Genomic DNA, 13,085 nt, shown 5'->3' with positions numbered 1-13,085 from the left:
AAATAAAACAATCATGAGTACACCCAACCAAATCCTTAAAAACATTTTTGCAAAGAGCCAATCTTCTGACCCTGGTGGAGATACTTACTAAAGAATGAATTTTATGTAATTATTTTATGTCTCCTTTTTTGAGGCTAGGGGTAGATGGGGGAAAAAAATAGATAATAAAAATATACTCAAGGGTGGGCAACTGGATGGATCACTCAGTTAAGCATCTGCCTTGGACTCGGGTCATGATCTCCAGGGTCTGGAATGGAGCCCCAAAGCAATATTGGGTTTCCTGCTCAGCAGGGAGTCCGCTTCTCCCTCTCCCTTTGTCCCTCCCCCTTCTCTCAAATAAATAAATAAAATCTTAAAATAAAATAAAAAAACACTCAAAGACTACTTATTCAGAAGCTATTTTTAAGTATTTAAATGATAGGCACTAAATTTGACTCACTATTCTAAGCTACATTCATACTTATGGTGATAATATCCACAATCACTCCAATCTTTAGTACATTCAGTCCAGAATTAAGTTAGGTACAGTAAATAAATGATCCCATTTTTAAGGCACAATGCATAAAGCATGACTATGTAGAATGAATGTCATTTCACTTGAGGAATTGATTTTTAGCAATGCTGTCCAATATGAACTTTCTTTTATGATAGAAATGTTCTATTTAAACTGTCTTACCCAATACAGTAGGCATGAGTCACGTGTGGCTATTGAGCACTTGGATATGGCTAGTGCAACTGAAGAACTGAATTATTACTTATTTAATTTTAATTAATCTTAATTTTCTAAATTAAGATTTTATTTTTCTTTTACAGCATTTTAGGTTCATAGCAAAACTGAGGGGAAGATATAGACATTTCCCAAACACTCCCTGCTCCCTACAACAACAGCCTCCCTCAATAACAGCTCCTGCCAGAGAAGTACATTTGTTATTACCAGTAAACCCACCACCAACTACATCATAATCACCCAAAACCCACAGTTTACAGGACAGTTCACTCTTGGTATGGTACATTCTATGGGTTTGACAAATCCATAAGGACATGTATCCATCATTATGGTATCATATAGGGAACTGTGCTAAAAATCCAGTGCTCTGGCTATTCATCCCTCCCAGTCCCCAAATCCCTGGCAACCACGGATATTTTTCACTGTCTCCACAGTTTTACCTTTCCCAGAATATCATATGTCAGAATCACCCAGGATATAGACTTTACAGATTGGCTTCTTTCAATTAATTTTAATTTAAATTGCTACATGTGGCTAGTGGCTACTATATTGCACAGCTCAGGTCTGTGGTACTTTCCCTGTCTCCTAAAACTAGCCTTCCTGCCTCCAGACTTCTTTCTTCTAATTTACTCTTCACACAGCTGCTAGATTAACTTTCATTTTTGTCTATGCTCCATGGTCTCTTCACAGAAGAAAGGAGGTGGGCCTGGAAAGGCAGGGGTTGCCAGATGGATAAGGGAGGGATCAGAGAGCAAACCAGAAAGGAGGAAATGGGCAAAGGCTCAGATATATTTGAGCACATGGTGGACTAGACAAGAAAAACAGGCTAGTATGGTCTAGCAAAAGAAATGAGGCTAGAAAGGAAAGCTCCAGTCACCCTGGGAAAGGCTTTGTACACCAAGGAAAAGCAGAGAGGATTATGTAACTTAACCTACCTATTTATTCAAAGGTTGTCATCCTCTGTTCTAGATCTTTCCAATTCAGTGTTCCATCACTGAAGGATCGATTCAAGAAGTTCCAAAGAAGCCAGTTTCTAAAGATATGCAGGACCAGAAAGGCATCTTCTATTTATGATCAACTGGCAAAGTCTATCTAGGAGAGCCAAGACACAGCTTCACATTTTTAAGCCATCAACCAGGAAACGACAGGAAATGTATTTTCCACCTCCTTCCCCACACTATCTAAACAGAAACAGCTTTTTTAGCACCCATCTTTTCCAAATAAAAAGAGTAGAACAATTAAGAAGGGGATTAATTCACAATATGTTCTTTGTTAACTAGCGGGAATTGTCATGGCTTGCAGAAAAACACACTCCTGGAGGTCAGCCTTAGAATGGAGAAGTATATGATTCCTAATACAGGTCACACTTGCAAATAAGCAGGTCAGTAATAATCTTTTTTTTTTTAAGAGTTTATATATTTATTTTAAAGAGGTTGGGGGACAGAGCGTGAGCAGGGGGTAGAACAAGCTGATTCTACGAGCACAGAGCACAGAGCCCGCCCCCAGGTCAATCCCATGACCAGAGATTATGGCCCCAAAATAAAAACCCAAGAATCAACCAGAGCGGAAGTCAAGAGTCCAATGCCTAACTAACTAAACTATCCAGGCTCCCCTGGTCAGTAATAATTTTAACAAATATTTCTCGAACCTGTGGGGCACCAGTCACCAAACACTTGACTAGTTAACCCAAATGTTTTTGCTACATACATGTTAAGAGCACACACACAGGAATCTGGTGACTTGGTTTCCAGTTCCAGCTTAGCTAATAATGGTCATGTGACCTCAAATAAATCATATAATTACTCAAATATTTCTTCTAAGCTATGTGATCTCTTTAGGTATCTCCATACTTATCTACTGCAGGTTGGCCAAATTCCCTTTTGGCTCTCTGATAAAGGAAATTTACCTTTATCTTCTCTACCTTAAATCCTCCTTTATGACCTCAAATTCTTTTTAGAACAAGTCAAGGTATGAAACGATTAACAAATACAAAATTTAAAAGCTCTCATTTCCTGTATATTTTATCTATATGCTTTATGATTGTGAGAATAAAGCAGATTCCTGATTTTCCAACCTTAAAATAAATTTTATTCCCTCTGAAAAGAGACCCATTGTTAAAGGGTTTAAAAAAGAAGGGCAGAAAAAAGAATGACAAATAGGTCCTAGTTGGAGTCTAAGTTCTGAGCAGGTTTTTCTGGTCAGCACTTATTTCAAAACAACCCTTCAGAGTAATCTAACTTTATAGTAAATATATTTTATTACCTCAAAGCTTTATTCCACTGCAGAAATTCAGATTTGTTGGTTCTATTCACTGCTAAAACTATTTCTCTTTTATTTTCTTCTTCAGAGAATCGCCTCTAACTCATGAAGCCCAATTCTGCTCAATTCAATAAACAGGCAGTAAGTGCCAACTATGTGTCCGCTAGGTGGTGGGAAGAGAATGAGATAAGAAATAAAGCATCCTTAGATAAACTGAAATAATGGTAGTGAATGAGTAAGAGGCCTGGGGGCATTTTTAGGGGGCTTGGCAGGAAGCCCTGTTTCTTTTGAAGAGCTCTTACTTTGTTCAGTAGTTAATTTAAATATCTTTTGTTCAATATGTGACTTTAGTTCAAAATTCTATGTGAGAGGCCCTTTGTCTTCTGCTATTGTTATTATTACTCCTTTTATCACAATTGATTCAGTTTGGTTCTGTGATGTAGAGAGATTTGGTTTCACTCCAGAAAAAAAAAAAAAAATAGCTTGGTTGGTTCAAGTCATTACCCAGACTAAAAAATATGTTAATGTAGATGTCTTAGCTAGACTAAGTATAAGAATACAGGAAGACAAAACACATCAGAGAGGACTTGTGTTACAGATTTGTACAGTATAAGTGGTATCTAAGGAACATTACATTTAAAGGATGCAGGGATATGATAATCAATACAAGTTTCTAATATTTGGACAAGAAGATGTAAATGATGAAAATGTAAGCCTAAGGAACAGTTAAAGTTACAGTAGGCCAGCTATGGAGCCAACTGAGGGAAACCAACTGATTGTGACCTGACAATCTGCCTGTACTTAGTTTGGCTCAAATCACTATTTCTACAGTGTAAGTATTAGGCTGATCAATCCATTATACTGAATGGCCATCATGATATGCAGCTGCGTGCAGTACCACATCTGGGCCACAGAAGGATGATAATAATGTATGAGCCCACCATCAGCAACATTTTTGGTTGTTTCCTGCAGTGATGGACTTGTGATCCATCCACCCCCACTGTACCTTTTGCATCATTCACAGATGATATACTAGAGTCAGGTATTTAAAAATCCATATATCCTTGGGCAACCTGGGGGGCTCAGTGGTTTTGCGCCGCCTTAGGCCCAGGGCATCATCCCGGAGACCCAGGATCGAGTCCCACATCGGGCTCCTTGCATGGAGCCTGCTTCTCCCTCTGCCTGTGTCTCTGCCTCTCTCTCTCTCTCTCTCTCTCTCAAATAATAAAAATCTTAAAAAAAAATAAAAAATAAATATCCATATATCCAGAAAAAATAGGACTCTCTAACCTAGTCTGATTTCCAACTCATTCATTTAATCAAGAACTTATTGAGCACTTCCTATGTGTACAACACTGTGTGTGATGGCAATACAAAAATAAGTGAGACACAGTCCTTGCCCTTCACAGAAAGATGACAAATGCTTAAATAAATCACCATAACACAGTGTAATGCATGCTGTGATACAGTTAAATCCAAGCTTCAGCTCTGTGTCAATGAGGTAGGAGAGGTTTCACAGAGGAAAAGAAACTTCAGAAAGGCTGATAACAGTTCTCCAAGTGTAATGGGATTTGGGGAAGGACAGCTTTCTAGTAATGGGGTAGCATATGTGAAGGCACCATCACTTCAGGGAACAGGGATCCACAGGGAAGAGGTATAGAGATGACAGGAAGTTGGAGAAGCAGAAAGAGACATTAGGGAGAGATTTGTATGAAGTGGGCTTAGACTTTATTCTCTAGGAAATGGAAAATTATTTAATGGTTCTAAGCAAAAGACATTATTAGCTTTGCATTTCAATAAGAAAAATTCAGCAGCAAAAGTGGACCAAAGATTTAAAAAACTACAATGACAAGTTCATGTGTTAGTGCATTTATTTGATCAAATATTTATATAACATACCATGTGCCAGGTATTTTAGACAGTAATGAAGAAAATACATGTGGCCCCTGACCTCACAGAGCTTAGTGTCTTTGTGAAAGACAAACTACTGATGAGCTAAAGCACCAGCAGTATGGATGGATATGAGGGCAGACTTAAGAGGTCTATCTACATGACACTCCATGTGGAGAGTAAGGGAGAAATCTAGAATGACTCCTAGCTTCCTGACTCAAATAGACTTGGGAAGAGAGGTAATACAGGAAGAGAAAACCAGATCTGGGAGGGAAACTAATTACTCCCTGTGGAGTGTTTAGATGGAGATAAGCAAATGTTCAATAAGCAACTGAAGAGATAATTCCTCAGTTTAGTTGCCTGGGCTGAAGAAACAGATGGCAGCTCATCCAAGAGCAAGCTGGTGAAAAGAGCTGAGAAGGAAATGTCTGAGAGCAATATGCAGGGAAAGGTAGAACTATGACATGAAAACAAAAAGAATCGTTTCAAGAATGTGAAAAACAGTCATCAGTGTCAACTGCCAGAGTCAATGGTTTCTAGTATATTCAAGAGAGCTGTGCAACCATCAACACAATCAATTTTTGAACATTTTCATCACCCCATTAGTAGTCACTCCTTTCATTTATCCCCAACCCTTCTCCGGCCCCATCTAGCTATAATCAATCAGTAATTTACTTTGTCTTTCCATATTTGTCTATACATAACACAAATGGAATCACAGAGTATGACTTTTTTTGACTGGCTTCTTTCATGTTGGACCATACTATCAGTACTTCATTGCTTTTTATTCACAAATAATAACCATTGTACAGTTATCCTACATTTTATCATTCATCAATTGGTAGACATTTGGATTATTTCCACTTTTTGGCTCTCATGAATAATGCTACTATAAACATTGGTGTACATGTTTTTGTGTGGATGTTTGTTTTCATTTCTCTTGGGTATATATCTAGAGGTAGAATTGCTGGATCACATGGTAACTCCGTGTTTAAATTCTTGAGGAACTGTCAGGATATTTTCCAAAGAGGCAGAGAGTACCACTGAACATTCCCACCAGCAATGAATGAGGGTTCCAATTTCTCCACATCCTCTGCTATATTATCTCTTTTTTTTTTAATCATGGCCAGCCTATGCAGTGGTGTCTCATTGTAGTTTTGATGTGAATATCCCTGATGGCTAATGATGTTGAATATCCTTTTATGTGCCCCTTGACATTTGTATACCTTCTTCAGAGAAAATGTCTATTCAGATCATTTACCCATACTTTAATTATAATTTTAGTTCTGTGTCTTTTGCAAATACTTTCTCCCAGTCTATGTTGTCCTCACATTCTTGACAGTGTCCTTTGTGGCACAAAAGTTTTTCATTTTGATGACATTCAATTTGCCTATTTTTTTTTTAAGATTTTATTAATTTATTCATTAGAGACACAGAGGGAGAGAGAGACAGAGAGAGACAGAGAGAGACAGAGAGAGAGAGAGAGGCAGAGACATTGGCAGAGGGAGAAGCAGGTTCCACTCAGGGAGTCCGACATGGGACTCGATCCCAGGTCTCCAGGATCAGGCCCTGGGCTGAAGGCGGTGCTAAACTGCTGAGCCACCCGGGCTGCCTGCCTTTTTTTTTTTTTTTTTTTTTTTTTTTTGTGGATTGTGCTTTTAGTATTGGGGCTAAGAAGGCTTTGCAGAACCAAGGTCATGAAGATCTACCCTGACATTTTATTCTGAGAATTTTAGTTTCAGCTCTTACATTTTAGGTCCAAAGTCCATTCGAAGTTTTGTGTGTGTGTGTGTGTGTGTGTGTGTGCACGCGCGCTGTAAGGAAAGGGTAACTACTTTGTTTAAATAGAAGAAAACCAACATGTTGATAGGCTGAAGGAAAGGAAGCCAGAAACAAGACATTGATTATGTAGCAACGTCTCTGAAGAGGCAGAGAAAGAACCTGGAGAACAGGTAAAGACTATTTACCAACAAGAAATCACCTCTTCTTTGAAGACAGGAGGTATGGTGAGATAAATGAGTGGAGTAGAGAGTTTTTTTTTATTTTTTTTAACTTTTATTTATTTATGATAGTCATAGAGAGAGAGAGGCAGAGACACAGGCAGAGGGAGAAGCAGGCTCCATGCACTGGGAGCCCGATGTGGGATTCGATCCCGGGTCTCCAGGATCGCGCCCTGGGCCAAAGGCAGGCACCAAACCGCTGCGCCATCCAGGGATCCCCTGGAGTAGAGATATTAATTGTAACTGTGGGGTCTATGATCTATCTCTCCTTGGGAATTTACAAAACATATTAGTTTATTTAAGGATCTAAGATAACCTTCAGTCAGGAAATCTGTTTAATTTCATTTAATCGACCACTTTCCAAATTTGTTATTTCTTAATACCTACTAACCTATGATGGAATTAGGATATGTAGGAAATACTTAGGGAAACAGTGATCTAGGACACAAGTTATAAACTAGTGGACTTTGTGCACCATTTGGACCAAGGGTAATTTTTGTTTTGGCCACTTTTTTTTTTTTTTTTTGAAATCAAGCAATTTCATAAAGATTTTGAAATATCAAAAGATTTGGCCACGTCAGATCTGCATTTCAGCAAAGAAACAATTTGCTAGAACCCAAATGTCCCATATAGAAAATATACTCTTTGCACCACTCCCATAATCTTCACGTCCAGACCATTTCACTCATTTATGTCACTTCTTGGTCCCTGTGGGTATCAGAGCTTATCGTTCCTACACTAGGCAATCCTCTTAGTGCCTATAAGAGAGTGAAAATTCCTGAAGCTACTCTTAGAAATTCCTTATCCAGAGCACCTGGGTGGCTCATTCGGTTGAGTGTTTGCCTTTGACTCAGGTCATGATCCCAGGCTCCTGGGACTGAGCCCTGGATGGGAACTCAGCAGTAGTTACGCTAGTCTTATAATTACATAACTATCACATTTTCATTAACACTGGTGGGGAGGAAAAGATCATTGCATAATCTGAACAGAATCTTCAGCAGATGCTTCATGTACAGAACAAATTCCATTGAGGTTGGGGTCTGGACTATTCTTCCCTCATAGCCATGATACCCAGTGACTGACAAAGTGATAAAAGAAACAGTACCAACTAGGGAGCCTGCTTCTCCTCTGCCTCTGCCTGCCACTCCCCCTGCTTGTGCATACTCTCTTGCTCTCTGTCAAATAAATAAATAAATTCTTAAAAAAAAAAAAAGAAAAGAAAAATTCCTTATCCAAGCGCTCTAAATACTTTGTTATAAAAGTGCTCTTCTTGTAAGAGCTATATGAGAATGACCAAGAGAAGTACTTATGTCAAGAATGACAAAATGGTGGTGTATGGGCCAGGTGCAATCTACAGACCTACTTTGTTTGATCTGCACAGTATTTTTTAAATGGAAAATTTCACATTAAAAAGAAATCTAGATTTCTGGATTTTATTGGATATCAGGAAGATCTGGTAACACTAGGCTCTATTTCCATATGACAACAATGACTTGGAGATAGTAGCAGTTTTCTTCAATCAGGTCCTGAATTTTTTCAGTTTACCATGGTCCCTACCACTCCCCAATGTCCTCTAACTGGTCTGATTCACACATTTATCTACTTGGCCATTCAGGCATCTGAATTTGTATCACTAATTTAACAAAAGCACTCAGTTCTTAATTAGCACAGTGCAAGACTTCCAATATCATGAGGCAAGACTGGAGGCAAGACTTCCAATATCATGAGTGTCATGGGAAATTCCACTTATGCCTTGCTATCTCACTAATGAATTATCCCACTCTCCCCCAAATACATATACACAAAAAAAATTAACTGAGGGATCCCTGGGTGGCGCAGCAGTTTAGCGCCTGCCTTTGGCCCAGGGCGCGATCCTGGAGACCCGGGATCGAATCCCACGTCAGGCTCCCTGCATGGAGCCTGCTTCTCCCTCTGCCTGTGTCTCTGCCTCTCTCTCTCTCTCTCTGTGACTATCATAAATAAATAAAAATTTAAAAAAAAATTTTAACTGAAAAAAATTAACTGGAAGGAAACAACACAGAAAGTAGAATTCCTGGTGATCTTTATTTTCTTCTTAATCTTTTTCTGTACTTGCCAGATTTTTAAAAATAGACTATATGGGGGTGCCTGGGTGACACAGTCAGTTGAGTGACCGACTCTTGGTTTCGGCTCCAGTCATGATCTTAGGGTCGTGAGATGGAGCCCTTTGTAGGGCGCTCAGCCTGGCGTCGTCTCTCTCCTTCTCCCTCTGTCCTTCCCACATGTGCTTGCTTTCTGTCTCTCCCTCTTTAAAATAAATAAACAAATTGTTTTTAAAAATGACTATGTATTGCCTTCATAATCAGAAAAACATAAACTAGTTTTCTAAAATGTGTCTACAATATTCTTGATGTAATAATCTATAAAGTAATGAGAAAGCACCAGTGCCTAAAAGGTTCAAATTTGACCAACTGCCAAAAACTGAATTTAAGGGATGCCTGGGGCAGCCCACGTGGCTCAGCAGTGTAGCACTGCCTTCAGCCCAGGGCCTGATCCTGGAGACCCGGGATTGAGTCCCACGTCGGGCTCTCTGCATGGAGCCTGCTTCTCCCTCTGCCTGTGTCTCTGCCCCCTCCTCTCTCTCTCATGAATAAATGAATAAAATCTTAAAAAATAATAATAATAATAAGGGACGCCTGGGTGGCTCAGCGGTTGAGCATCTGCCGTTGGCTCAGGACATGATCCTGGAGTCCCACATCAGGCTCCCTGCATGGAGCCTGCTTCTCCCTCTGCCTGTGTCTCTGCCTCTCTCTCTCTGTCTCTCTCATGAATAAATAAATAAAATCTTTAAAAAAAAACTGAATTTAAATGTGCATCAATGGTAATACAATCACATGAGACAAACAGTAGAGGAACCATGTCAGTGGCAAGTCTTGTGTCAAGCAAGCTTATTTGCTGCAACCTACTTTCCTTAGAACTAGTGTTAAGTTGCCTTGGCGGCAGCTGCTTATTATAACCCAACATAAGATTGACTGTATCAATTAACGCTAGAAAAATGTTAGCAGAGCATCCTGCTCATCAGATTCCTATTTATGAAGATGCTGTGGGTAGGCTTCCAATTTGCAAATACTATAGTTCATTCTCTCCCTCAACTCAGGACTCCTCTGTACACTTCACAGTTACACTTATGCTCTGATGACCACTAATTTAGCTATAAAGCACGTCATCAGCACAGGAAAGTTCTCCCCACCACCCACTTTCTCCTGAGCCCCCTCAAATGAACATAAAATATGCTCCTTCCATTTCAGAGAATTGCAGAGTCAAAAAGAATTTGGCGATCTAATCCAAATGCATCACATCAGAAAGGAGGCTCACAGAGATAATTTCTCTAAGAAAGTTGCAGGACTTGAATGTGAATCCAAGCCTCTAGGCTCCATTTCCCGTGGGGTTTTTTTTTTGTTGTTTTTTTTTTTTCATTTCCCGTGTTTTCAAGTACACTCTCTAACTTGCTAACAAGACGTTAAATGACAAATATTCCTACATTCCTATTCATTTACAGCATACCAAATCCTACTTAAAGCGATTTATATTTTGTTTTGAAACATACAGAAACAAATACTACATCACATAAAGGTTTGCCAATTCTCACCCTTTAGTAACAGGAAAGCAAATAATAATTATGGGAAAATGAAAGGATTGTTTTCACTCAATCTGCTTTACTTCTTCTAATTTTTTTAGTTATTAAAAAGATTACTTAAATGGGAACTCAGTTGTAGTCACACCAGTCTTATAATTATGTAACTATAACATATTCATTAACACTGGTGGGGAGTAAAAGATCATTGCATGATCTGAATAGAATCTTCAGCAGATGCTTCATGTACAAGAACCTCCATTGAGGCTGGGTCTGGACTGTTCTTCCCTCACAGCCATGATATACAATGACTGACAAAGTATCAAAAAATAGTACTAACTAGGGTTGCCTGGATAACTCAGTTAAGTGACCAACTCTTGATTTCAGCCCAGGTGACCATCTCTCAGGGTCCTGGGATCCAGCCCTGCATCTGGCTTCAGCAGGGAGTCTGGGTGTCCCTCTCCCTCTGCCCCTCCCCCCACTCATGCTCTCTCACTCTCGCTCTCAAATAAAGGAATAAAATATTTTAAAATAAAAATTAAAAAGTGCCAACTAAAATAAGAAAAATAATAAAGAAAAATACGTTTAAAAAAAAACATTTAATTCTACCATCTTCGTATCTGCCCACATACACTCTTTACTCCATCCTAATTCCTTCTGTTTCTACACAATTAACTCAGGAAGAACGTCATTCTTTTATTTTCATTCATTCTTCAACATACAAATTAATCCTCTATTAAAATGACTAGCTAGGCTCCTTTAAAAAAAAAATCATGGATAAAATCAAGAAAAAAAGAAAGCTAACTACTGCCAAGAAAAATTAGGTCGACTCTACCACCTGTCCTATGTGGCTCATACATTATTATAAGGAAATAACACATAAGAATGTGCTTTGTACATCATCAAAGTGTTATCAAATATAGACTGTCTCTGAGCTATAAATGTTTAGTCCCTCAAAGTATCCTAAAGGCCCCACCAGCATCAAAACAGTCTCCATCTTCTTACTGCTCTCTAACCAATTCTGCTTTGCTCAAAGATTATTCCATAGAATTTAAAAGATATTTTTTGTTTTTCTGTTATAATAGCCAGAAATGCAAATACACTTTTTCCTAACAGTTTTAGTTCACAAATATGCATAATTTTAATAACAATGTAGCTTTTGCAGATAAGTCTGGGTATGTAACCACCATTTGTAACTTTGTCCCTACCTGGTAGACACATTTTCAAAATGCAACCCATTTTTATGTAGGGAAAACTGGAAACCTAGTGAAAGGTTAACATTGAGCAGTGGGAAAAATACCGGGGCTTTGGAATGAGTCTCCCTCCAGCTCTGCTATTATTAATATCGTGTCCTTGGGCAAGTAACTTAATCTCTTTGAGTCTTATTCTCCTAACCAGTAAAACAGGAAAAGCATAATCTCTCTCCTGGCTAAAGAATGTGGTGCATATGCAAATTAGCTAATACATATGTATTTTCCGGGGCCTGGAAAATAGGTGCTAAATAAACACTGGTCCCTTTTTCTTTCCCTCTGCCATTGTGGTATTCATTTGTGACTTCTGTTTTCTCCTTTTTTAAAAAGTTGCGTTTGGGTTTTTTGTTTGTTTGGGTTTTTTTTTTTTTCACCTGAGCACATGCTGTAAGTTAGGAGCTCTTTATTACCTCATTAAATCTTTGTAACAACACTATAAGGTAGGTACCATTACAATCTCATTTTACAGAAGATGAACAGAGGCACAGAGACGTTACTTGATATGCTTAAAATTACTCTGATAACAGTGTGGACTTCAGCAGATACATGCTCTAATTCTAAACCACTGTGTGTGTGTGTGTGTGTGTGTGTGTGTGTGTGTGTGTGTGTGTTTAATGAGGGAGAGGGCTTCAATGATGAGTAATGTTTCCTACTGTTATACTGCATGATTCTATAATTCTCTGGAGCTATCAAAAGACAAGGACAAGAAAAACTTCAGGCTCACAATGGGCAACTATAAACCATCAGGCTGCAGTCTTATATTAACTCATACCCAATTGTTCTGGTTTCCCCGCCCAGAAGCTGGAAGGTTTCCACAGGTTTTCACTAGGGCTGCTGCTGCTTCAGCTCCATAACTGTTATTTGCTTAGGAACAATCAACGGTGTCAATCTGGCCTCAATTATCTTTTAAAATTGACAAATAATGTAGTCTTTTACTTTTTTTAAAAAAAAGAATTTATCTATTTATTTATTTATTTAGCACAGGTGAGCAGGGATAGGGGCAGAGGGGCAGAAGGGCAGAGGGGGAGAGGGAGGAGAGAATCTCAAGCAGACTCTGTGCAGAGCACAGAGCCGGATGTGAGGCTCAATCTCATAACCCTGAGATCATGACCTGAGCCAAAATCAAGAGTCAGACACCCAACCGACTGAAAAGTGCCCTGCCTTTCACTTTTTTTTTTTTTTTTTAAACTACTGGTAGGTCAAATTTTGAAATAGTAACCGAATGGCAAAAGTCTTAAGTGTCTTTACTAATGTTGGGAGCCATCTTCCTTGCTAGCTGGAGATCATTCAGTCACTTTTACAGTTTAGTAATTAAATTTGGCTCCAGGCTATAAAAGACACTCTGA

General features: G+C 38.8%; 1 protein-coding gene and 1 long non-coding RNA gene across 5 annotated transcripts in view; one reads left to right on the top strand and one right to left on the bottom strand.

The window, feature by feature from the left end:
* The window catches only part of VCL (vinculin), a 115,409-nt gene that overhangs the window by 77,744 nt on the left and 24,580 nt on the right, over positions 1 to 13,085 (bottom strand). The window lies entirely within an intron of this gene.
* Positions 1,701 to 3,190, top strand: LOC144312383 (uncharacterized). Its single transcript, XR_013377842.1, has 3 exons — positions 1,701 to 1,880; positions 2,008 to 2,108; positions 3,075 to 3,190. It is a non-coding gene; the product is annotated as an uncharacterized LOC144312383 (long non-coding RNA).

This window comes from Canis aureus, chromosome 4 (genome assembly GCF_053574225.1).
Source record: "Canis aureus isolate CA01 chromosome 4, VMU_Caureus_v.1.0, whole genome shotgun sequence".
Taxonomy (NCBI): Eukaryota; Metazoa; Chordata; class Mammalia; order Carnivora; family Canidae; genus Canis; species Canis aureus.
Note: the sequence above shows the minus strand (reverse complement) of the source record. Positions and strands in the feature narration are given on the sequence as shown.